The sequence below is a fragment of the Mirounga leonina genome, unplaced genomic scaffold (assembly GCF_011800145.1).
Source record: "Mirounga leonina isolate KUSES-001 unplaced genomic scaffold, KU_Mleo_1.0 Mir_168, whole genome shotgun sequence".
Taxonomy (NCBI): domain Eukaryota; kingdom Metazoa; phylum Chordata; class Mammalia; order Carnivora; family Phocidae; genus Mirounga; species Mirounga leonina.
Genome location: NW_023270426.1, coordinates 63,720,635 through 63,745,156, shown reverse-complemented (window position 1 = coordinate 63,745,156; position 24,522 = coordinate 63,720,635). Strand labels below are relative to the sequence as shown.

The following is a 24,522-nucleotide window of genomic DNA, read 5'->3' as shown; positions in this document are numbered from 1 at the left end:
AGTGGTATCTTGTGGTTTTAACGTGTATTTCTCTAAAGACTAATTATGTTGGGCATCTTTACATACACATATGTGCCATCCATATATCTTTTTTGCTGAAGTGTCTGTCTTGCCCACTTTTTTAAATACAAGTTTAAAAAAAATTATTATTGAGTTTTGAGGGTTCTTTCTGTGTTCTGGATTCAAGTCCTTGATCACATACATGACTTGCAAATGTTTCCCCCAGTAGTAGTCTTTTCATTCTTTAAACCATGTCTTTCAAAGAATAGGAGTTTTAATTTTGATGCAGTCCAGTTTATCAATTAAAAAATGTTATGTATGATATCTTTATTGTTGTACCTAGGAAGTCTTTGCCTGACACAGGTTCACAAAGATTTTATCCTGAGTTTTCTTCTGGAAGTTTTATAGTTTTAGATTCTACATTTAGGCCTATAATCTATTTCTAGTTAATTTTCGCATGTTGTACATATGTCTATCCAGTTGTTGTAGCACTATTTATTGAAAGATTATGCTTTCTTCACTGAATTAATTACCTTTACACGTGAAATATTAGCCTGGCTTGTAAGTGTGGGCTGTTTCTGGATTTTCTATTTTAATCCATTGATCTTGTTCTCTATTTTTACATCAGTACTCTACTGTCTTGAGTACTATAGATTCATGGAAATCTTGAAATCAGATAGTAGTAGTCCTTTAACTTTATTTCCTTTTCCAAGTTGTTTTGGGTATTCTAGGTCATTTGCATTTTGATATGAATTTTAGATTCAGTTTGTCAAATTCTACAAAAAATTTCCTGCTGGAATTTTGATTGGTTTGTGTTGAATCTCTAGACCAGTTTAGAGAGAACTGGCTTCTTATCAACATTAAGTCTTCCCACACATGAAATCAGTTTGCCTCTCTATTTATTCAGATTTTTAATTTCTCTCAGCAGTGGTTTCCAGCTTTCAGTGTTAAGGTCCTGCTCATCTTTTGCCAGATTTATATCTAAATATTTCATATATTTGAGGCTATTGTTTATAGTATTCTTTTAAAATTTCAATTTCCTTTTGCTTGTTGCTAGTGTATGAAGATCACAATAGATTTGTGTATATTGATGTTGTATCCTGAAGCCTTGCTAAACTCTGATATTCTGTCCAGTAGCTTTTTTGTAGATTCATTGTTTTTTTTTTTTTTTTTTAAAGATTTTATTTATTTATTTGACAGAGAGAGACACAGAGAGAGAGGGAATACAAGCAGGGGGAGTGGGAGAGGGAGAAGTAGACTCCCCGCTGAGCAGGGAGCCCGATGTGGGGCTCGATCCCAGGACCCTGGGATCATGACCTGAGCCGAAGGCAGACGCTTAATGACTGAGCCACCCAGGTGCCCCTCAAGTCAGTGTTTTACTTGGTAAACATGTCTGAGACCATGCATCCCTGGCTGCTAAGCACCATGGCGGACAGGGCTAGAAAGGTAACAGCTTTAGTTTGAGCAGGGGGCAAAGACAAGGCAGCACTTTACAGCTACATTGTAACTAGATCCTGCATTCATTGTTTTTTTTTTTACATAGACAATTATGTCATCTATGAATAAGGACAATTTTACTTCTACTTTATATTCTGATGCCTTTTCTTTCCTTATGCTAGCTTGAACTTCCAGCAAAATACTAACTAAAAGTGATGAGAGTGACCGTCACACTTGTCTTATTTATGATCTTAGGAGGAAAGCACTTAGTGTTTCATCTTTATGATGTTAGCTGTAAGGATTTTTAGTTTAGTTTAGTTTTGTTTTGGAAATGCCCTTTATTAAGTTGAGAGAATTTATTTTTATTCTTAGTTTGGTGAGAGTTTTTATCAGAAATAAATGTTGGGTTTTTGTCAATTGCTGTTTTTGCATCTACTGAAATTACATTTGTAGATTGCCTCAGAAAATAAAGTATGCTTTCTTGATGACCTCAGATAGAAAATGACCTCAAATTAATTTTCTTCTTTGCTTCAAATTCGTCTTAAATTTAGTGTAGTTTAAAATGAGATTGCACTCCAAAAGCAAGTTATTAGGTTTTGGTGGATACTTGGAATTTTTTTGAAAAGCTGCATCTTTTTCCTCAACAATAAGTATTTTCACAATTCACAAGTAAAAATAATCCCAAATTTACAAAACTTAACAATATTCTTTCATGGAAAGTAGGGGAAGGAGTTGAATATGTGTTGAGTTTCGAAAAAGGAGTGTTTTTGAGGGTGTGACAAATGGTGAGGGAGGGATTCGTTAACAGGGGGAATAACTGTGGAAGGTATGTACTATGGACATATAGGCCACTGACAGATCCACTCCAAGCAAGAAAAGGCCTGCATATGTCACACAGAAATTCTTGAGCCTTTGGTGCTGATTTGACAGCCTACAAAATATTTGTTGGTGTTGCTTTGGTGGACTGGAATATTTGTTCAAGGCAGGAGGTGGTAAACTCAAAAGTGGAGGAAAGGTTCTCTTTCAATTAAATAACTATAAAAATGACATAGCTGTGATACTCTACTGGAATATATACAACATACTTTCCTAAAGACAACAATAAGAGCAAACACATTAACAATAAAAATGTCTCAGGTCCAGGTGATGACCAAGTAAAAATGGTGGAGAGAAGAGGGAAGACAAGGGGAGATGGAAGGAAGAGAAGTTGGAGAGGGAAAGACCCATAGATATGGAGAACAACGAAACCAAACCCTAGGAACAGAGCAAGGCAGATTTAGGGGGGAGAGAGAGAACCCTGAGGAAAGAAGAGAAGGCAGTAACAAGCACTGTGGAGTCTCAGTGGAATATAAGGTGGGAGTGAAAGGCTGAAGTGTTCTTTCTCGTTTGAACTTGGAGCATTTACCACTCTTGGAAATGTTAAGAGCTAATTAATGGTGTAGGAAAAATATATGTATATTCATTTGCTCCTGGGGTGTTGAAGTTTATACATGCCTGCTGGCAGCCAATCTCTTTTGGAACTGGTACCTTAAAATTCCTTGTATGCTCTCGCGTCCTAGGTCAGAAGCCATCACCACCTTACGTGGTCACCCAGCGCGTTGTCAGAATTTTTGTTCAGAGGGATATCAGTTGAATTATTCCAACATCGCTAATACCTGTACCACTGAGACTTACATTGGGTAGTGAATAACCTGACCTTTTAACTGCTGTGTTTTCTTATGGGTCTTTTCTTAATTAATTAATTAATTAATTAATTTTTAAAGTAGGCTTCATGCCCAGCATGAAGCCCAATGTGGGGTCTAAACTCATGACCCTGAGACCAAGACCTGAGCTGAGATCAAGAGTCAGCCTGAGCCACCCAGGCGCCCCTATTTGCTACTTTTTAAATAGTAGCAAATAAACAGGCTGTCAGCTGTTATGAACAGTAGGAAGGCTGAGTTCATAGGGAAGGCAGAGGATCCATTCCCATGTAAGAGCTGCATTAGTCTACTGGTGTGAGACGCCATGAGCTGTTTTGGCACATTTATCTGAGAAATGAGGAAAAAGTTCTTTTGGTAAGCTAAAAAAACCTGTAGTTGACTGGCTTAATTTTCAGATTTTAATTTACGTTCTCTTTCTTGCCGAAGCCTTTTGATATGTACACTGCCATTCAGGAGCATGTTCTGATGTATGTTCTCATTTATACGCAGCAAAGAGGAAGTTGAAAGAAGTAATTGCATGTCTTCTCAATTGAAAAGTTAAAGACCTATGTTTTTCTCTTTAAATGTTTGAGTACAGGAGGTGATCAGGAAGAGGACACATGACTTGGGAGTATTACAGAGGCAATTCACATACCAGACAGATGTCCTCAGATGATGCCACTAAGATTCCATCCAATTCTGAGGGTCCGTTTGTACACATTGGCCATTTGACAGTGTCTTTTCTGTATTTGTGATTATTATAAAGTAGTGATTCTCAATTCCATCAGAAAATGCCCTCTTTTTTTAATAACAAGTAATTTGTGAACTCATTTAATATGTTAAAATGTATACTTTCAAAAGATTAATATGGTCTAACTATTATAAAGGAGAAATAAGAGAAAGGCAATTTATGGTAAAGTATATATACTAATATCTAAATACTTAATCACAACTATCCTGTTACCTCCAAATGCACCCTAGGGGGCGATGCTACCCTCCTTAAATTTGGAGCTATTGTAATAAAGTAACATTTCACACAGCTGTGCTTTCCTTGTTGCTTTGTCTTTGGTATCTTTCTTATTTCTGTTATCATTTGTTTCATTGTGTTTCCTTGTAATTGCTAGAAAATGAGTATAGGAATAGGAATAACTAAGTTTATGCCATCTACTTCAGAATGATTTCAGCTGGGGGTTCAGGACATAGATGACTAACCCGACACACACCCCCTTTGTATGCGGTTTAGACCAAAGTCATGCATTTCTGTATCACGAAATTTGCAGTGATGGCATAAGATATTTATGGTGGATCTAGATTCTTTACCTCATGGCATTTTATTACCAATACATTTTCAGAAAAAATAAGTTAATTTTTTTCTCTTAATATGTCACTGATTAACAGAATACAAAACCTCCTCAAAGATACCTTTAAGACAAGGCAACATCCCTATGATATTTATTGAGGTGAGATCTTCTGACCTAGAATGTCAGAAGTCTTGCCCAGAGTATGTATGAAGTTACAGTATTTTACGGGAAATTAAATTTGGATTAATGCTTTCAAGAATAAATTTAAAAAATAAAGGTTAGGTAGCTTGACTCTAATAGGAAATTAAGGAGCAGATATGTACTTGATAAACAAAAATTAAAAGTTGAGTTGAAAAATTAGGGCCGTACAATGAAGGAAAAAGGAAATCATACTCGTGGGCATGTAATTAATTTTAGAATGTAAATTTACAAAGCTGTCATATTAAAATAGAATTGTGGTTTAAATATTCCTGTTAATACGTTTTTCACTTTTGAGATACTACAGATCCTGTGACAAAGCATTAAATGTCATCTATTTTTCATCCTCTGACCAACCACAGCTACTGTAACTTTTCTGTCTATAGAGGCTGTATGGTAGGGAGGTTAAAAGTGAGCACTGTGGAGGTCTGAATCCTTGGTCTTACCGCATATTAGCAGTGTGAACTTGGACAAGTCACTTCTTTGGCCTACAAAAAAGACATAATGATAATAATATTCACCTCTCATGAAGTTGTTGTGGGGATTAAATGGGTTAATGTGGATAAAGCACTAATAGCCATACCCAGCACGAAGTAAATGCAGGTATGGGTCACTTAGGATTCTTATCACATGTGAGTGAGGACAGTGACCTCTTATTTTTTATCTATGTATGGATTGTTCATATCTGTCTCTGGATAATTATCCCCACGTCCTTGAGTGAATAGGCACAGCCCCTTGTTTTTACCCAGATGTGTCCCAGCATGGATGCCTATCTGAGGCTGTGTTCCCTAGAAGCTGGCCTTGACAGGATTTGTTTCTATGAACATTATTTATTAGGAAGTTTGCTCAGAAAAGCTGGTAGGATGTTGGGAAGGCAGAACCAGAAGGGCAGCGGGCCCAGCAAGGCTGTGACATCAAGCAAAGTCTGGGGGCACCGCTGGCTCAGTCTGGCAGGGGGCCCTGGAGACAAAACAGGCCCCGCTCTGGAGGTTCCTATCAGAGCAGGCAAGCTGGTATGATCATACTCCTCCATTCTTTGGGCATTGGTTAAGTGTCCCTCCTGGGGAGACATGAATTCCCAGGCACTTTTATCTCTGCTTATGGGGCCTGAGCAGGAAGAATTTTTGTTTGCGTTGTTGAAGATACTAGATACTGTTGTTCGAGGCCATGCAAAGTATTAGGTTTCTATATTCATAACGAATGAGTTGACAACTTTCATTTTGCTTCATAACTGCTGGTCACTTCTCAAATGCCTCTGTGGTTTGCTTTTCAAATGGATCCTGAAAAAAAGAAAGGAGCAGATGATTGCATTTAGTTTAACTTAGGCGCCTGGCTCTAGTGAGCCTGGGGCCTGGGTGGGGTGAGCCTGGGGTCTGGGTCAGGTGAGTCCAGGGCAGAGGTCTGGTAAGCCTGGGGCCTGGGTAAACACTCTGTTTAATTTGGCTGCTTAGTCTCTCTGAGCTGGCACAGGAAGTTTCACCCCAGAGGTTCCAGTGGTGCTGAGAATCTTGCTTCACAAGTGAAGAGTGGAAAGTTATACCAACTAATATGTGTTCAATCCTGTGTGCTTGGCTCCTGAAAGTGCTACTTCATTTAGTCCTTTTCACATGCATGTGAGTTGGGCATTACCCTAATTTTAAGTCAAAGGAAATGGAAGTTTAGAGAGGTTAAAGCTTTACACCCAACACTGCAGAGCTAGACTTACATTTGAAGTCCAAGTCTGTACCCTTTGCTAGTTCCTATAACATAGGCAGTAGGGGAAAGCTTTATATCCTGATTTCAGTTGGCATCTGGAGACACAGAATTTTCTGTCTTTGAACCGTTATGGCTTTTTAGTGTTACTGAGCCATGAGGGAGTAGGGACTGTGTGTGTGTGTGTAAAAGAGACACAGAGAACTGAGAGATATGGAGAGAGACAGAGACACATATAGCGAAAGAGAATGAACATAATTGATAGTTGTTCATAAATATTATTCCTCTGAGCAGTGAAGACCACAATGGTAAGTTGTATAGAGCATTGTCTGGAGGTCGTCCGCCTTTTTGTTAATTGGGGTATAAGCACACAGATACTGCTTTTCGATTTAAAGGGGTCACACTCTTTGGACATGAGAAACAGTAACTGGGTAAGGGATTAAGAAAAAAATTATTTATCTCATTTTACTTTGTCGAAGGCAAAGTAAAACTTGTGCCTTCCTTTAGACCAATCTGTGTGCACCCGAAATTGTGCTAATTCAGGCTCATTGACTTCCTTGGTCGGTTTAGACAGTTATTTAAATGTAGGGAAATTGGACTGTGGACTGATTCTTTGGATGCCTGAGTGCTGTGCATGATTTACCAATAGCAGAATCTAAATATCCCCGTAGATGATTAGGCAAGAGTGAGTCTTGAAAGTTCTTTTGGTTTTATCAGGAAAATGTCTACAAGACGAATTCCCATCCCTGAGGGGCTTGAAGAGCTGCTGTCCACATAGAAACCTTATTCCAGACAGCAGTGGCTCACTTGTCTCCAGTCCTGCAGGAACTTGGTTACGCTGGAGAATGAAACTTCAGAACACGCTCTTTACAGTAGCTGATGCTTACCTCACCAGAGCCGTTGCATTTCTCGCGTTGCTAAAAATCAGAATTTCCTTTATTTGTCCTGTGTTTCCCAAAGTTTACACATGATTTCCTGCTATTTAGATACATTTCTTAGAAATGTTTTCAAATAGCCTCATTGTTTATTATGAAAAAGACCTAGAAAAACAGAAAAGCATTTCTATTCAAGCTGATCATAAATGTTTGGTATGATCTTTAAAAACATGCAGATGAACAGTTTTTAGGCAGAGTATGCAGAATGGCTTAGAGATTTTAGAAATGAATTTTAGACTTAGACTCAAGCTAACTCAAAAGAGGAACTGTGACACCGGAAGAAAATTCTTTCTGATTGTTGCAGTGTTTGATATTCCTTTCACCTAAGTCCCCTAGTGAATTTTTCTGAATTTAGACTTTCTATTCCTGCACTCATTTTTTTTGTTTGTTTCTAGAAATATGCAAGGGAGGCTTGTGGAATCAATAACTATTAAATAATAACTAATACAATTATTAATGCCCCTGATTAACAGTCATAACCAACAATGAGCCAGTTGTTAAGCAGAAAGTACCCGGTTCACTCCCCCCTGAAAGGAGGCTTCAATGAAGAGTTGTTCATATAATGTGATGTGCTATATCTAAAAGAACAGTGAATGTATATGAATTATATACTTATGAAACATAGGAAGATACATAAAACTGTTCAGTGTGATGAAAATATTTAAAATGGACCTAACTAAAATGATTATCTTAACGGGTCCCAGATTCCACCTTAAAAAAAAGGTAAAGGCTGTAGCAGAACAAGGGAAAGCTTAAAGTTTACCTTTTATCATTTTATAAACATTTTTCATTTCCCCTTGCATTTTGTGACAGTTTACATGAAGACATCGCTGCAGGACAGCAACTGTAAACCCATGCAGCAGAGTTCTTTAAAAGTTGTGAAAAAATAAGCAATTTTATTCATTACTAAGCTCAAAGAAACAGTGATGAGTGAAGAGTCGAGAATCAGCGCTTATTTTGTTAACCAAGGACTGATGATGTTAGATGAATCTTTAGCATTACCAGACTTTGAATGTTAAAATATGACTCTTAATTGAAACTCATTCTTCTCTAGAATCCGTTCTCTCGTTCTTACTCAGTAAGAGACATACAAGAACCCCTAATATCTACCTGCTACCTGGGTGCTTGGAATAAAGACCTTATTTTCCAGACAGCTTGCAGCAAGCCATGCCACATGACTAAGTCCTGTTTGGACATGACAGTTAGAACACAAACAGCCCTCTTGGACTGCAGGGGGAAGCGCATGCCCAAGATGACAAAGCAGCAGAACAGGCAGAACCTGGGTGCTTGACGACATGGGATGCCGTACCAGACCCTGCCCGATGATGGCCTCCAGTCTTTCTCTTTTTTCTTTTTTAAAAGATTTTATTTATTTATTTGAGAAGGAGAGAGAGACAGAGACAGAGAGTGAGAGAGAGCATGAGCAGGGGGAGGGGCAGAGGGAGAAGGAGAAGCAGACTCCCCACTGAGCAGGGAGCCCGATGCTGGGGCTAGATGCTGGGCTCTATCCCAGGACCTGGAGATCATGGCCTGAGCTGGAGGCAGGTACTTAACGACTGAGCCACCCAGGCACCCCGCTTTTTTCAATAGAAATAAACTATTATGTTGAATCTGCTCATTTTCAGTTACTGGATTGAGATCCCTTTTTAGAGTCCCAGTTTACTGAAGTTAACTTTGGAAGATACATCAAATTATTTTTCTTTTTGATCCCTTGTGAGATGATTTTCTGTGCAAACAGATTCCCCAGGTTAATAAAGTTCAGTGGCACGTTCCCAGATCAACAACAGCTTTGAAGGCCTGGTGTACAATAAGACTTCACGTGTCAGTCCTCAATGATCAGAAAACTCAGTTGGCTAGAAGAGGTGAATGGGTCTGGCTCCTGTAAAAAGAACCTACAATGAGCTCATCAAGACTTTATATATTCGGCAACTATTGTCTGTCACCTGAACAAATGCAATGACCAACACATGTATAAATATATTTTGATATTAAAATGTTTCCATATTAGAAATGGGTCTAAACTTCCCGGAAGGCACAGGTCAGAGTCTAGAGGATAGAGGCGTGGTGATGGTCATGGTGTCAGCGTCTTTGGTGTCTGCTTTAGTCTGTCATCACTCTTACAGATGGTATTTCTTTTTTTTTTTTTTTTAAGATTTTATTTACTTGATAGAGAGAGAGCACAGGTAGGCAGAGCGGCAGACAGAGGGGCGGGCAGAGGGAGAGGAGAAGCAGGCTCCCCGTGGAGCAGAGAGCCCGATGTCGGACGTGATCCCAGGACCCTGGGATCATGACCTGAGCTGAAGGCGGACGCTTAACTGACTGAGCCACCCAAGCGCCCACAGATGGTATTTCTAACTGCATGTCTCAGATGTACTCCATTGGTCACCATGGGAAGTAGAGGACAAACTCAAAGCCAAGTGTAACCCTAAGTACAGCTGTCAAGAAGCATTATTTCTGTTTTGGTCCATATGCAAAATCTGTCCAAACAGATGGCTTTGTCTAAATGGGAGACAAATTTAGTCTTATAAAAATGCTTCGGATAAAGCAGATTTACTTCCTAAATGGAATCTTGTATTCTTTCAAAGTTATAAACATACAAACCCGAACTTCTCATTGGCACTTTCTAATGAAATCACCGTTTTTCCCCCCTGTTTATGATAAGCTTTATATTTATGTGACTGCCAGTCCCCCTGCAAAGTATACTGGCAGGTTAGCTGAGCTTGAGGAGTTGAAAATGGTTCTGGCTGCTATGTTTTTACATGCTGGTTGTAGCATCTCTGACGGACAGTGTATTTTGGGCTCTCTAAAAGAATGTCACTTTCTTTCCCCCATAAAATTAAAAATGTCTTGCTTTTATTTAAAGCATGTTAGGTCTCTGTTGCATGATTTTTCCTGCCTTTACTGATGTTTGCAACACTTCTCAATTTAGTACCATCTGTGAATCCATCAGCTTGCTATTTACTGCCTCTTTTAGATCATTAAGGGAGATGTTATGGCAATAATGCTTTATTTACATGTCACTTTTCCAGGAAGCTCAAAGTATATTTATAAAGTTATTGTATTAAACAATGACACCCATGTGAGGTAAAGAATTTTTACAGTTAGAGAGCATTTCAACACTTGTGTGACTTATTTCAAATAGAAGGAAATATTTCAGGGATGGTAGAGTGTAAGTATGTCTGTTCTTGTATGTAGGTATTCTTGTTGCTTTGAGCCGTGAGGAAGTTGTTGCAGTGCTTCTGCGAGGTTGTATAATGACATGAGAGGTGGGAGTCATTGTCTTAAATTGATGAGTGAGTTTTACTTTTTTCCTGTTCCCTCTTGGCCCCAGAGTCAAAGTCTTAATTATTGTGAAGTGGCAAAAAGCCAATAATGTTAGAGGAAGAAGGAGAAACAAAAGAATCAGATAAAATGAATTCTTAAGGATGATAAAAAGTTTCACCATATTGCCTCTCTTTCTTTCAAATTATGGCATCATCAATGTTAAGACATCCTTCCTGTGGCCTGAAGACCAAGGAGTCCTTTGTGAAAATGCAGAAAATGAGAATCCAGTTCCATTACTGAACGTGTATTATTTTGTTTTATTTAATTTTTTATTTTATTTTAAGTAGTGTTGTACTGTGGCAATCTCGTTGTGCTTGGTTAGCACAAAAAGCTATCTCTTCTGTAGTTCCTTGTACTTTTACTGACTACCCAATGGCCTAGACCATTAGCAGGTACATAAGGAACCTCAGTTCTGGGTTAGCCCCCCCCCCTTTTTTTTTTTAAAGATTTTATTTATTTATTTGAGAGAGAGAGAGAATGAGAGAGAGGTAGAGCATGACAGTGGGGAGGGTCAGAGGAAGAAGCAGACTCGCCGCCGAAACAGGGAGCTGGATGTGGGACTCGATCCAGGGACTCCAGGATCATGACCTGAGCCGAAAGCAGTCACTTAACCAAATGAGCCACCCAGGAGCCCAGGGTTAGCCCTTTTTTTTATGCCTAGTTTTGAATGTCAGAAATGAAATGTCCTCTGTTAGCAACTCATACCACATCTGCAAGTTAGTTCAAGAACTACAGGCTCCCAATTTAGATGATGCAGGTTTTTGCTGAATTGAGTTTGAGATCTATCAGGTACTTATTATGGAATTAAAGTTAGGATCATCCAAAAGAGTGTATGGTGTTTAACAGAATTCTGGCTGATATTTGACTTCGAAATTTATATTTTCTGTTACTTTTTAAGTTCATTCATTTGTTTAGGATTTATTTATAAATGAGCTTAATAGTGGAGAATCAAATGAATAAAAATGAGGGGGCAGCTACAGGCATCTCTCTCAATAAGAATATAAAGTTTATGGCAAATTTTGGAAAGTGGAGTTTCTGTATTTTCATTTAAGCTGCTCCCCAGGAAGTTGAAGAATACATGTGGATTTGTTTGATGGACTTTTGTCTCAATTTGCTGTGTCTGCTGGGTGAGGCAGAGGCTTCTGGACCTAAGGCTAGTCCAAGTGCACTGAGAGAGGGCTCAGTGAGAGCCACCTAAAGCTGACGTTAAGTTTTTGTTATTAGTGAGCAGTGAGAGCTAAGGCCCACAAGAGGCCCAAGGCCATTAGAATAGAGCTTCCCAAATTTAATTCATTTGAGTATTATCATCTCATTTTTGCCATATGTATTTGCAACCTTCATTCTTAACCTACTCATTCTCCTTTAAATCAACATGGTTTGGGGACTTAAATTATTTTAAAAGGAAATTTTATATTACTACCACAAATCAGAAAAATCCTCTTTGAAAATAGGTGGTAACTATAAAAATAAATAGACTGAAAACCAAAAAAAAAAAAAAAAAAAAAAAGCATATGGTTCTAGCTAGATGATGTTACCTGGAGGCTCAGTGACTGAGAACTTCTTTCTTCTATTAAGACAAGAATGGAGAGATGTTGAAGACCTGCTAGCACCAGGCTGAGATTTTTCTCCTTGATATTAGAAAATTGAAAGGTGAAAACCTTGTCAATTCCTGAATCAGAGTTTTTGTTGTTTTTTTTTTTAAGATTTTATTTATTTATTTTGACAGAGAGAGACACAGCGAGAGAGGGAACACAAGCAGGGGGGGTGGGAGAGGGAGAAGCAGGCTTCCCACCAAGCAGGGAGCCCGAGGCGGGGCTCCATCCCAGGACCCTGGGATCATGACCTGAGCTGAAGGCAGACGCTTAACGACTGAGCCACCCAGGCACTCCCCTGAATCAGAGTTTTTAATGTACTGTTACCATCTAAAATGATATCGCAGATCATGCTCTGAGAAATACAGGATTTAAAAAAATCAAATAAAGAACATGGATCTAAAAGCCTAATGAACTCAATAATTCATTTATTCTTTCAACTTATCATGTGCCCCTAAACTGAGATGTAGTTGACCAAAGCACACAAATCCTTGCCTGGGTGGACTTACCACGGAGCCAGATCTTTCCTTTCAACCTCTTCTATCATGCATATAGTCCTATCCACCCCCCCACCCCCACCACGTCCTTTTTTTCTGCCCTAGCTCTTCCTGCTTATTACCCTAGTCCAGTGTAATTTTACTGTGGGGACTAGAAACTCCTTATCTCTTCTGACATCAGTCTGTTCCCTTTGTCTAAGGCTCAACCTTAGACAAAGATCCATGGGCAGCACTTCTCCAAACCTCTAACAAATCTAAATATTTCAAGTTTCTTATGCCATTCCTGCAATTCCTATAGGTCAGAAGAGTGAGAAAGCCAGGAGACACATCTAAGAAATATTGTGAGGTCCAGGTTCCTGGTCATTTTTTTCTTTTTGTGCTACTCTTTGATAGTGAGTTGGTTTTAATCCCAAAATGTGCTCTGGGGCCTAGACTAAACAATCGGGTCACACAAAGTATCTAAACATTGCCTGGTAAAATTACTTCACTGAAGGTGGTTAATATAAAAGACATTTATTTTATTAACATGATTTAGTGTACTAGTAAGTACTTTTCTAGGTTTCCATGTAAAATCTTGCCTTCGGTGTTATTACCAAGCCTGAGAACATCTTCAGAGTCAATATCTGTGATCTCCCCAGTTCACTGTCCATTTTCTCCATAGAAATTAATCTCACTGTAGATAAGCTGATATCATGAGAACTTAATAACAAGGATTATGGCTTCATGTTCCATTTGTCAGAGGAAAACAGTTACGGCCAAGACCAGCTGTGTTAATAGGTCCCCCTCATCTTTATTGGAACAAATATAAAAAGTTGTCTGTAGTTAGAATGTGGAACCTCCAAATTCCCTTTGTTGTTCTGACTAAACTTCAGTGTAATTATAGAAAGTGCTTTGAGAAGGGGGTATGGTATACCTATTCCATTATCCTTCTAAATTTAGATATGATAAATTTTGGCATCCTCTAGGGGAAGAAAAATCTTAAAAACTCTGATGAAAGCAAACCCATGAGCAAATTTAATAAGTAATGGCAATGGTAAATTCCAGGAAAGAAAAGCTATTTACAGTGTATGCTAGAAATATTTGGAAACAATACTAGGAAATATGAATGTGCTAGAATGCATGAGTAATACATATTTTTTTAAAGTTTGCAGTGGCATCAGTGAGCATATATCTGTTGTCTTATTGAAAGCGAACCTGTCTTGTTGCTTTTTGAAAGCTTTACTGTGTGTGCCTTCAATTGTAAACTCCACTAGGGCTGTGTATAACCGTATACATCTGCTCACTAGAGTCATGTACCCCTCAGGGTAGTCAATAAAAATGCTAACTGAGAAGAGTTGAATTGCTCTTTTTATCTTCTCTTTTTCTTCCAGAGATAGCTTCAGGAGAGATGATACAGGCTGCCCTCTTGTACTTTTATTAAATTTGGAGATGAAGTCTTTTCTTGGCATGCAAGACAACAGGGAACAGTCACACAGCTTAGATTGGAAAGACAATAAGTATGTGTTTGTTTGCTGCCAGATTATCCATCAGCTTAATACAACTCTGCAATGTCTCACTTTGCTCTAACAGTGTGTTTAAAACAAGAATTTATAATTCTGCCATCTCACTCCTCAGTGTGTGTGACCTACATTTCTTGCAATGGCTGCTTCTGAGTGGTGGGGTTTTGACATCTGGTGGAATTTCCTCTAAACACCGTAAGAGAAACTCATGTAGGCATTTCTTTTGGGGCATCCCAGCAGGTACCTGTCAGGCTTGGGAGCCTCGTGCTCTTTTGAGCTGGAAAAATGCCAGTAGAACATAGTGTCAGAGGAATACTGCCAAGAAAATATTCTCGCTATGGATAGCTGCAAAAAAAAGGACAATCTGTAAGATGGAGTACTTTCTTAGTAATTCTCTGGAAAGGCAAGGGATGATTTTTCCAGCACTAGTTCTTTGGACTAAAACCCAGGCTTCCTGTGGACATACCATAGCAAGAATTCCTGGCAACATAGCGGGGTCTCCAATTATGCCAGCATACACATAGATGTCAGAGACATCTATGAATAGGAAGGACATTGACACAAGGGCATTGACAAAGTTATGACTATTTTTAGATAACATCTAGTGTGTGTATTTTCTCATTGGAAAAGGATTCTCTATTTACCATAGGCTTTCTTAGACTACCGTGAAAAACGTGTTAACAACAAATGCCAAACAAAGATCAAAAGAGTTAATTTACTGGTGATTTGTTTCCATTTAAATCAAAGAAGGTAAATTCTTGATTTATCAAATTGAGAAGTATGTTAATGTAATTAAATTAATAAACTATTATATTAAATATATTAATCTGAAAATTATTTGAAATATTTAATTTCAAAGACATCAAGAAAATATTGAATTGTTCCAAAAATGTCATCCCTTCGGGTAGTGTAAAAGTTTTTGTTTATGCTTTTTGTTTTGCTTTTTAATTCTTTAGGTCTTAACAGTACGCACAGGCTCCTATTAGTCAAGGTACTGAGGAATTCTCAGTGTATATACTCCTCTTTATTTAAAAATAAATATCATGAGCATGTAAGAATTTAAATTTGGGGTTTTGAAGATGGTAGTTGTTGATCAAATGCATCTGGGGCTAATATGCACTGAAAGTGAGGTTGGGTGAGTTCAGGAGAGGTCTTGGCAGCAAATTAACAGTGAATTATCGCTGTCATTTGTCTTAAACATTTTTCAAAGAATCCTTCAGTTGTCCTTGATAAACCATCACCAGTAAGGGAGTTGATTGAAGGATGGGAGAAGTAAGTGAAGTCTGGGGCAATTTTAATTTTTATTATCAACACTGTTCCATTGTATTGGACTTGAAGCCTTGCTTTCCGTATTTCTTTATAATACCTGATATTCCTGGGAGGGTAAATAAGACAACTGAGTTATGAGTTGAGCTACAATTTGAATTCCAAGGTAGAAATCTTACCCTAAAGCAAGTCTGAAGTTAAGATTGGGGAGAAGCTAATTAGCATCTGAGTTGCCCTTTCTCAACTCTCTTAATAGTAAATAACTCTGAAAGTAAAGGAATAGAAAGACTAGCTCCACTAAGTTGGGACACGATCCAGGTAGTTTGTGCTGACTTAGGCCTGTTCTGTCCCAACAGGGATATACATAAGAGGAGCCATGAACCAGTTAGGAATTGTGTTCACATAATAGACCCCTCGAACCCCCTCCACTCCTACCAAACAAAAACCCAGTGGCTTAAAGATTATAGAAATTTTATTTTTCTCACCAAACTAAAAGCTGGGAGTTAGGTAGTTATTAGCTCAAGAATTCCAGAGTCTAGGTCCTGCAAATCTCTTGCGCTTTTCTTTGTGGTCTTATGGTTATAAGACAGCTGCTCCATCTCCAACATCACATCCATTTTGCAGGCAGAAAGAAAGGGAAGGAAAAAGTTAAAGGAAAAAGTTAAAGCTAACTTAGCATGAGTTTACTCCCTCTTTGAGAAACTGCTCAATCTACTTGTATCTCATTGGCCAGAATTGTGTTGCAGGACATCTTCTGCCTCCCAGAGAAACTGATTATTATTTTCTGGATGAGAACATTACTTGTCCTCACTTGCTAAACTGACGTTCTCTTAGAAAGGAAAATGGAAATGGTAGGAAATTAGTCTGTTATAAAAATCCTATTATTAATGTTACCTCAAATAATGCTCAAATCTATACATATTTCTTTATTTCCCTGTTACCATATTTAACAAATTAGAGAAGATATCCATTAACTGGATTGATCAGAGAGTGAATCATGAGGATGTGAGACTTGAAGATGAGTTTTGGGGTTTAGTTATCATTTGGAGAAGAAAGCGGCATGTGAATTCTAAGCAGAAGGAAAGAAAGAATAAAAGCCCCAGGATGGAAGTGATCATCGTACATATGAGTGTGACTATGGTTATGGGCAAAGAGCCAATTAGATCAGACTTGCATGAGCTGAGATGTTCAGAAAATCTTAGAGGTATTTCTTTAAAAAGTAGATTGGATGGAAAGAACAGTGTAGGATACTCAGATCTGATTGTTATACAGCATTATGGAGAAGCATGAAGCAATCCAAATTATACTCTCAGAGAAGCTCTAATTCTTACGGTCTGAAAAAGAAGGAAACTCATCACTCAGTGTAGCCTCCATCAATAGCTACTTAATATGCATTTTCCACTTCTATACTCATCTTTGAGGCCACCTTGAATTTTCTAAGTTTTTAGGGTAATTTATATTTCATCACCTTCCTGGAACATAGGAAGTACTCGTATATTTACAAAATCAAATTAAACTGAATTTCTGCCTGCTCACCAACGTTCATGGGAATGGCCCATGGCTCTTGCTCAAGGGTCAGGCAGAGGCTGCCATGCTGGTTCCTCCACACAAGTCTTTTTTTCATAGACCACCTGGGTCAAAGGAAACTCATTCACAGTAGATGATGTGAACCAAATATATTTTCTCTTGAGAATTTAAGGATTTCTGAGAGTCTTCATAATTTCACTCTTAGTAGCAAAACTACCTGTCTGGAAATAGGGTCACTGACAAGCAGATTCAAAGGGGAGGGGAGGCCATAAATCAGGAATAAGCAGAGGAAGCAGTTCTGCATGGAGAAAAAGTGCAAAGAGAAGCAAATAGGAAGGTGTCACACCAAAGATGTCAAAGTTTCCAGTTCTTAGAGGTTTGGCTTGACTTCACTTTTCCTTCAATGAAAATCTAGTGTCCTTTCAGTAAGTTTTCTTTTCTTAGACTGGTATGTATGGGTTTCTCTTTCTTGCTATCAGTTATGCTTGACAAAGAGAAACGTATTTTAATAATATTCCTCTTTATCCCTATTAGAGGGATGAGATTACATTTAAAAGAGGAGGCACTATTGATACATTGTATCTTTTTAAATTCCAATAATAAGATTCCAACCATCTTATTCTTGCATGGTAAGCATCATCACTCATGTTTGAAAATTGTAGAATTGATAGTGAAGTCTTTTTAAAAATGAAAGTTCTTGTCATCTCTGAAGTTCATGTAGACTGTCATAATCTATTATTAATTACATATTAGTTTAATTAATTATCACAATTCATCCAATCTTAGAAGCTCTAATAACATAGGATAGGAAGGACATAGTGGATTTCCACATTTTTTATTGGGAAAGTTAGAAGGTTCTTTAGGGACCAATCAGAAGTGTGTTTAGTAAAAAAGACCACAAAACCATGGTTATGAGCTTCCTTCTCTATTGTTCTGAGACTTTTGGTCTTACCACAGATATCGCAATCACTTCCTTGGTCTGTTGGATGAGAATTAACTCATGAGCCAAACCTGACCTTGAGTGGTTCATCAGAGTGAATCCAGAGATGCTGCAAAGCAAGCACTAATCACAACAGAAGGTGTTGCCCCCAGTGCTGGGGTTAAGCAGCTGTCTGAGAGAATGAATGAAGGTCAAAAGAACTGCCATCAACAGGGTCGTATAACTTGGTTTGGTGTGGTTTTGCCTTATGGAAGTCCTCTCTGTAATAGTATTACAGATGTTTAGATGAAAAGGACTTTTTTGAACTCTGATTAATTTAGGAAATCCTCCATTGGACAGTTTGAATATTGTCTGTGGTAACCTATACTTGTGACTGAGTCATAGCCCCTTGGAAAAGTGAGGTTTTAAGAAGTAGTGTGAATGGATGCAAACCTCCAGTGTTCTGCCCCTGAACACGGTAGAGCTTTATGTGGGTGGGGCGGGGGTGGAGAGAAAGGACCTAGCACTGTCCTTGGATTGGGTAAGGAGCATCTAGAGGCTTCAACTCAAGGGGATAGGGAAGATGTGAGGACCTGAGATGTATTGAGGAGATGGGAATTTAAGGAACAAGAAGAAATTCTCCTTTCTCACAAAATCCTTTTATCCCCTATCCCCAGGCCCCCCACCCCTGCCACTGTGTTCTGCTTGTTTTACTAAAGAGAGATGAAGAATTGTTGTGTATTGAGCACCTACTACAGCGCAGGCTTGGCTTTACGCTATTCCATGTCCAATGCCAGCCAGTCTACCAACAGTCTTGGGAAAACTTAGATGACCCTGTGCAGCAAGGTTGTCCATGGTGGTCTAACTAGTGTGAACTGCCAGTCATTGGTGAAAATTAGCCCACATGATTGTAGAATCAGGAAAGTAATTATCCATTAGAAGGACTTAGAAATAACAAGTAGAAAAGTTGTTATTTCCTGTGGCTGGGCACATTTATTTTTGATAATTTATACTGAATTTAATTTTTTTCTATTCCAAGAAGTTTTTTCAAAAGAGAGGCAGAGAGAGAATGAATTTCTGAAAACCTTAAAAGTTATTTCACTAGTGAACACTAAGAAGTGTCAAATTTGGTTCTCAGGTTGGAAGTCCAGCATTTTATACATGAATCTGATCTGTTTTCTGCCTACTAGAGGGCTGAGCTGCTGATAATTAGTCTTACGCTGTAGGAGTTCTAACTCTGCATCAAAATATATGTGTGGTGTTCCTCTGCATGCAGTACAAGTGGGTTATTTGGTTGTAGGAGTTAGCAGTTTAGTCTGTTTGCTGTAAGAAGAGGGGATGGTTATCCTCTCCTGGGAGGGATCAACTTTCACCTATAGTCTCTCTCTCTCTCTATATATATATTTTTTTTTAAGATTTTATTTATTTGACAGAGAGAGACACAGCGAGAGAGGGAACACAAGCAGGGGGAGCGGGAGAGGGAGAAGCAGGCTCCCCGCGGAGCAGGGAGCCCGATGTGGGGCTCGATCCCAGGACCCTGGGATCATGACCTGGGCCGAAGGCAGACGCTTAACCGACTGCGCCACCCAGGCGCCCCAGTCTATATTATTATAAATCTTTTCTTTAGACATAACATATATTGAGTACCCATTTGTATTACAGTGTGCTTGTAGAACTTAAAAGAACTTTACTGCAGAGTTTTAGGTTTCTTATTAAAATTAAAATTTATTATAATTTACTAAGCATAGATTATAGTGTGATAATTATGTCTTAGAAGTAATATATGAAAGAAGATATTACCAAAGTTAGCTCTTTATTTACACTTTCTTTTATGGTTTTTATTTTCTTTCATTTATTGAATATTCTGAAATAATCCTTAAAAATTAATATGCTTTGTTGAGAGATTTAAATAAGCACCTAAGAAAATCTATTTTTATATTAGAGAACAGATATTCTGGTTATGTACTTTGCATTCAGAGAATTTATGAAGGATAAGGTTTTAGGCATGTTTAAATTTCTTTTTAATAGGAAAATGAGGTTGATTTCCCATGTGAAGACTTAAAAGTTTTTATACATGAAGAAAATTATGCAACAAGGTGGTTTGTTATTTTAAGAATCATGTTATTTGGAAAGTGGACAAATAGATGAATAACATTATCTCTGACAAAAACACTAAAAATAAAGGTAATCATCAAGCCAATGAACTCCTTGTAATTCAAAAGAAAAATCTGCTATGTAATTAATTTATAATAGATAATTTAACATGAATTACTTCATTGGAGTGTTAGTTTTTCTCTGGTGGTGAGTTATTAGTAGAGTTCATTCAAATGGTGATTGATTAAAGGAAATTTATGGAATTTATGCCAGTGATATCTTAGAAATTCATAAATTTATATTTCTTGATGAGAAAATTAACACACTTGGTGAGAGTTTATTCACTTTTTCTGTAGTAATAACTTTATAATATCATTTGATATAGCAGAGGGTTTCAATTCTCCAAATGGCCACAAACTAATGGCAATTAGCTTGCAATTAGTCTTTTCCTTCTTCAAACTGGTACAAATTAAATTTCTTTGAATTTGAGAATCAGACATGTATAGGACAGGATGTTCCTGTTTGATATTTTGTACTTTCTCATTTTCATGCACTGCTAAGATATTTTCTTGTGCTTTTTTGGCAAAGGGAGAAGTTAGCATAGCACAACTATTTTTTTTCTGACCTCATTTTATTCTTTTAAAAACTCAGTCTTTTGCAGCATCAAAGTGGCAAAAATAGAAGGATCTTAATTCACGTTTATAAGGTCTGTAGCAGATCTAGAAAACATCCCTGAGCACACACATCAGAAGTCGCAGGTTATTGAGGGAAATTGAGCAGGGGGAGTCAAGCTTCTAGGACATACTACTGATTATGTAGTTGATGGTTGTGGCTAGAAACTTTGAATAGAAACAGCGTCATAATTGGTCTTCTTTTACTCCCTCAAGCTTGTGTACTCCTTACAGAGCTCATTCTGATGATGCAAGTAGAACAAAGATGGTTACTTCTTTTTTTTCCTTATAACTTCTACTACAATAGGCATTTTAGTCAATTCAATGTTATGTAATATCATATGCTGTCAGCTTATTGATTATTTTTAAATTTAAATGCTTCTCACTGGGTGATGCCACAATTCAGTAAACATTTGTGCAACATTTATATGCTAAGAGCTATGTAGAATAAAAAAGGAGATTGTAATTTAGTAGGGGAAATGCCTATATTTGGTGACTGTAGTATGAAAAAGTATGGGTAAAATGAGTAAAAAGGCAAACAAAACAGACATTTAAGAAATATAGCATTAATTTTGACTGAGGCTTTGGGGTACCATTGACATTAAAAGGAGCTTCCCAGAGGGAGTAATTGTTTAAACAGGACCCTGAAAGATAAGTAGGACAGGGGTGGGAGCATTCCAGGTGTAGGTTGGTGGTGAAGTGTGGCTATCGGTGTGTTCTAGGTATATTCGGAAGCATCAAATAATCCGTATATTGGTAAATTGAGGCTAGACTATGCAAGGGGCTGAAGGCTGTGCTGAGGAATCTCAACTTCATTCTGTGACTATTAGGGATTCTCTGAAGGCTTTTGAATAGAGGAATAATCTTTAAGGACAGTAACTCTGATGGCAGTAGGAAAGATGTAGATGAGAATGAGAAAGGAGGGAAGAGGGGCCCAGGCACATGGAAATATTTCTTAGGAGGCTACAGGTAGTTCAGAGAGAAACAGTGGATTAAAATGAGAAGTTCATGGTGATAATGGGTTTTGGAGTATTATAGCTGGGGTTTGTTTGATGGCTGATTGGCCATAAAGGAGAAGGGGAAAGGAGGAAAAGAGAGGAGTCAAAAATTTTCTTCTTAGCATTTATTTGGACTTAGTCCCTGGGAGCTCTTAGCTAAAGGTGTGACTTTTGGAAGACAGTAGCTGAATAAAAAATTCCATTTTGGTCATGCTGTACATGGGAATTAGTGGTATGTCCTTGTTAACAGTCATGCATTGTGATAAAAATAATAGTGATAAAGATCTAGATAAGTTAAATGCCTTCTGACAATTGAAGAAAACACACATATACATAGGAACCAATTACAGCAAAACAAACGCAAAGAGGAGATGACAGAGAACAGGGTCATAAAAACAAGGAACAGTTCACAATGATGAATGCCATAGATCGGAAGAGTGGATTGAATTTTGAGAATTCATTGACTTTTCTGATTAATAGATCATCGGTGCCTTATAAGATAGTAATTTTTAGGTAAGCAAGAACATTCCAATTAAGGATGATAAGTACTTTTAGATTTATTTACTAATTTAGGAAAGTTTCAAGATGAACAGATTTGGTACCTATTCCGTGTCTCCCAGTGGTTCTTTGCTGCTGACATCCATTATAGATACATGGGTTTAGGAGTGGCTAAGTTCCAGATCCTCTACTTGTATGCTCCTGTTCATGATATTTAAACTCTCAAAGCCTAAGTTTCTTCATCTGCTAAATGGAAATAATGTAATGTCTACCTCAGAGAATATTGGGAATGATTGATACAAGTGAAAGCATTTTATGAATTGTAAAGGAAGTCCTATACAAATGTTGTTGTTACAAAATCTGTATTGGCTTTTGATGAAATGGTGGATACAGAATGACAAACTATTAATCTGTTTCTGGTTATTGTTTCAAGGAGTGATTTTTCATTTTCTTACTTTTGGATGTGTTAGAAAGTGATTCCATATCTTACTTTGTGTAGGAAAATTTCTGGGGTTGTGTTTCTGGTCTCTTCCATCTCCTCAGGTTTTCTAATCATTAAATTTTGTTCTTTCTCTTCTTTTACTTTCATTCTTATTTTTCTCCTTCACTTTCTCTCTCCTCTTCAGTCATATTTTTATTAATGTGTTCGGTAAATATTTGTTGAACATCTATACGCTAGGAATTCTTTTTGGGATCTGAGCATATACTAGTCTGCAGTCTTTAATTTATGTGTGTTTACCAGGCAGTTTTATGAGAATCTGCATTTACCCCTCGTACTTACTCTATCTCCCTCGGACAGAGCTCATTATTCATACTGTAGGGCTTCAGCTTAGTTCAGGTTTACTATTCCTGATCTACTTCATTTTGTCTAAACTCTGATCAATTTAATCAGAATTAGCAGAGATACTTAAATAGCATTCTGAAGAATGTGCAGAAACTTTTTAATATCATCTCTATAGTGATTTTCATTACATCAGGGTACACACAGCTCCGTATATGTGTTGTCAGAATTTGAGGAGAGTAAACTTTCAAAATATATATTTCAGCCTGAAAGTTGTTAAACTTCTATCTCCTTTCCTTATTCCAGAAGCATGTTTTCTACTCCCCACCCTATTGCCCTGAATTGAGGAATGTTTCTGATGGAAATGGGCCAAATTCTTCAGTGTGTTAGAATTAGTGAAAGGGGCGCCTGGGTGGCTCAGCCGTTAAGCGTCTGCCTTCGGCTCAGGTCATGATCCCAGGGTCCTGGGATCGAGCCCCGCATCAGGCTGCCTGCTCAGCGGGAAGCCTGCTTCTCCCTGTCCCACTCCCCCCGCTTGTGTTCCCACTCTTGCTGTCTCTCTCTGTCAAATAAATAAATAAAATCTTAAAAAAAAAAAAAGAATTAATGAAAGAAAAAAGGCAGAGACTCATTGGTCTCTTGGATAGAGATAATATGATGTGCATATGTTAGTGAGTATAAATATGTGATTTGATGTATATAATGAACATATTCCTGAAATCACAATATATTGACCTTTAGTAAATTAAATACTTAAATTGTAAATGTAGATACAATTCAAGTTCTCTGACCTAATGTAAAACCCTCCAAGTATCTTTTTAAAAATAATCATAAAATGAAGGATATAAATGTCCTTTTATCTCTGTAATTCCGTGATTGCTGGTAGTTAGGGATTCTTCCAATTTTTTTTTTCTTATAATTTTTTTCTTATACTAACAGCTTCATTGAGATATAATTTACATATTACAAAATTCTTCCATTTTAAACGTAGAATTCAGTGGTTTTAATATACTGATAGAGTTGTCTATCATCATAATTTGGGAACATTTTTATCACCCCCAAAAGAAATCCCATACCCATTATCACTCCTGCTCCATTTTGTTCCAACCTCCTGACCTGTAGGCAACCACTAATCCACATTCTGTCAGTATAGACTTCCCTATTCTGTACTTTCCTGTAAGTGGAATTATACAGTATGTTGTCTTTTGTGTCTGGCATCTTTCATTTATAAATCATTCCAAAATTTATCCATGTTTTAGCATGTATCAGTATTTCATTAATTTTTATTGCCAAATAATATTCCATTGTATGGATATATCACATTTTATTTTTCCATTCATTAAATGATGACCATTTGAGTTGTTTCCACTATTTGGCTATTATGAATAATGTTGTTCTGAACATTTGTGTTCATTTGTACATACATTTTCATTCTCTAGGATATATAACTGGGAGTAGAATTTCTGGGTCATATGGTATATCCATGTGTAAATTTAAAATTCCCATTTTCCCAAAGTTATGCATCATTTTACATTCCCACCAGCAGTGTATGAGGATTCTACTTTCTCTACATCATTGCCAACATTTGTTATTATCTGTCTTCTTGATTATATG

At 37.6% G+C, this 24,522-nt stretch overlaps 1 non-coding gene across 1 annotated transcript; it reads right to left on the bottom strand.

Moving 5' to 3' along the window:
* Positions 1–1,389: 1,389 nt before the first annotated feature.
* LOC118017221 lies at positions 1,390–1,520 on the bottom strand. Its single transcript, XR_004681084.1, has one exon. It is a non-coding gene; the product is annotated as a small nucleolar RNA SNORA63 (small nucleolar RNA).
* Between the last annotated feature and the right edge of the window lie 23,002 nt (positions 1,521–24,522).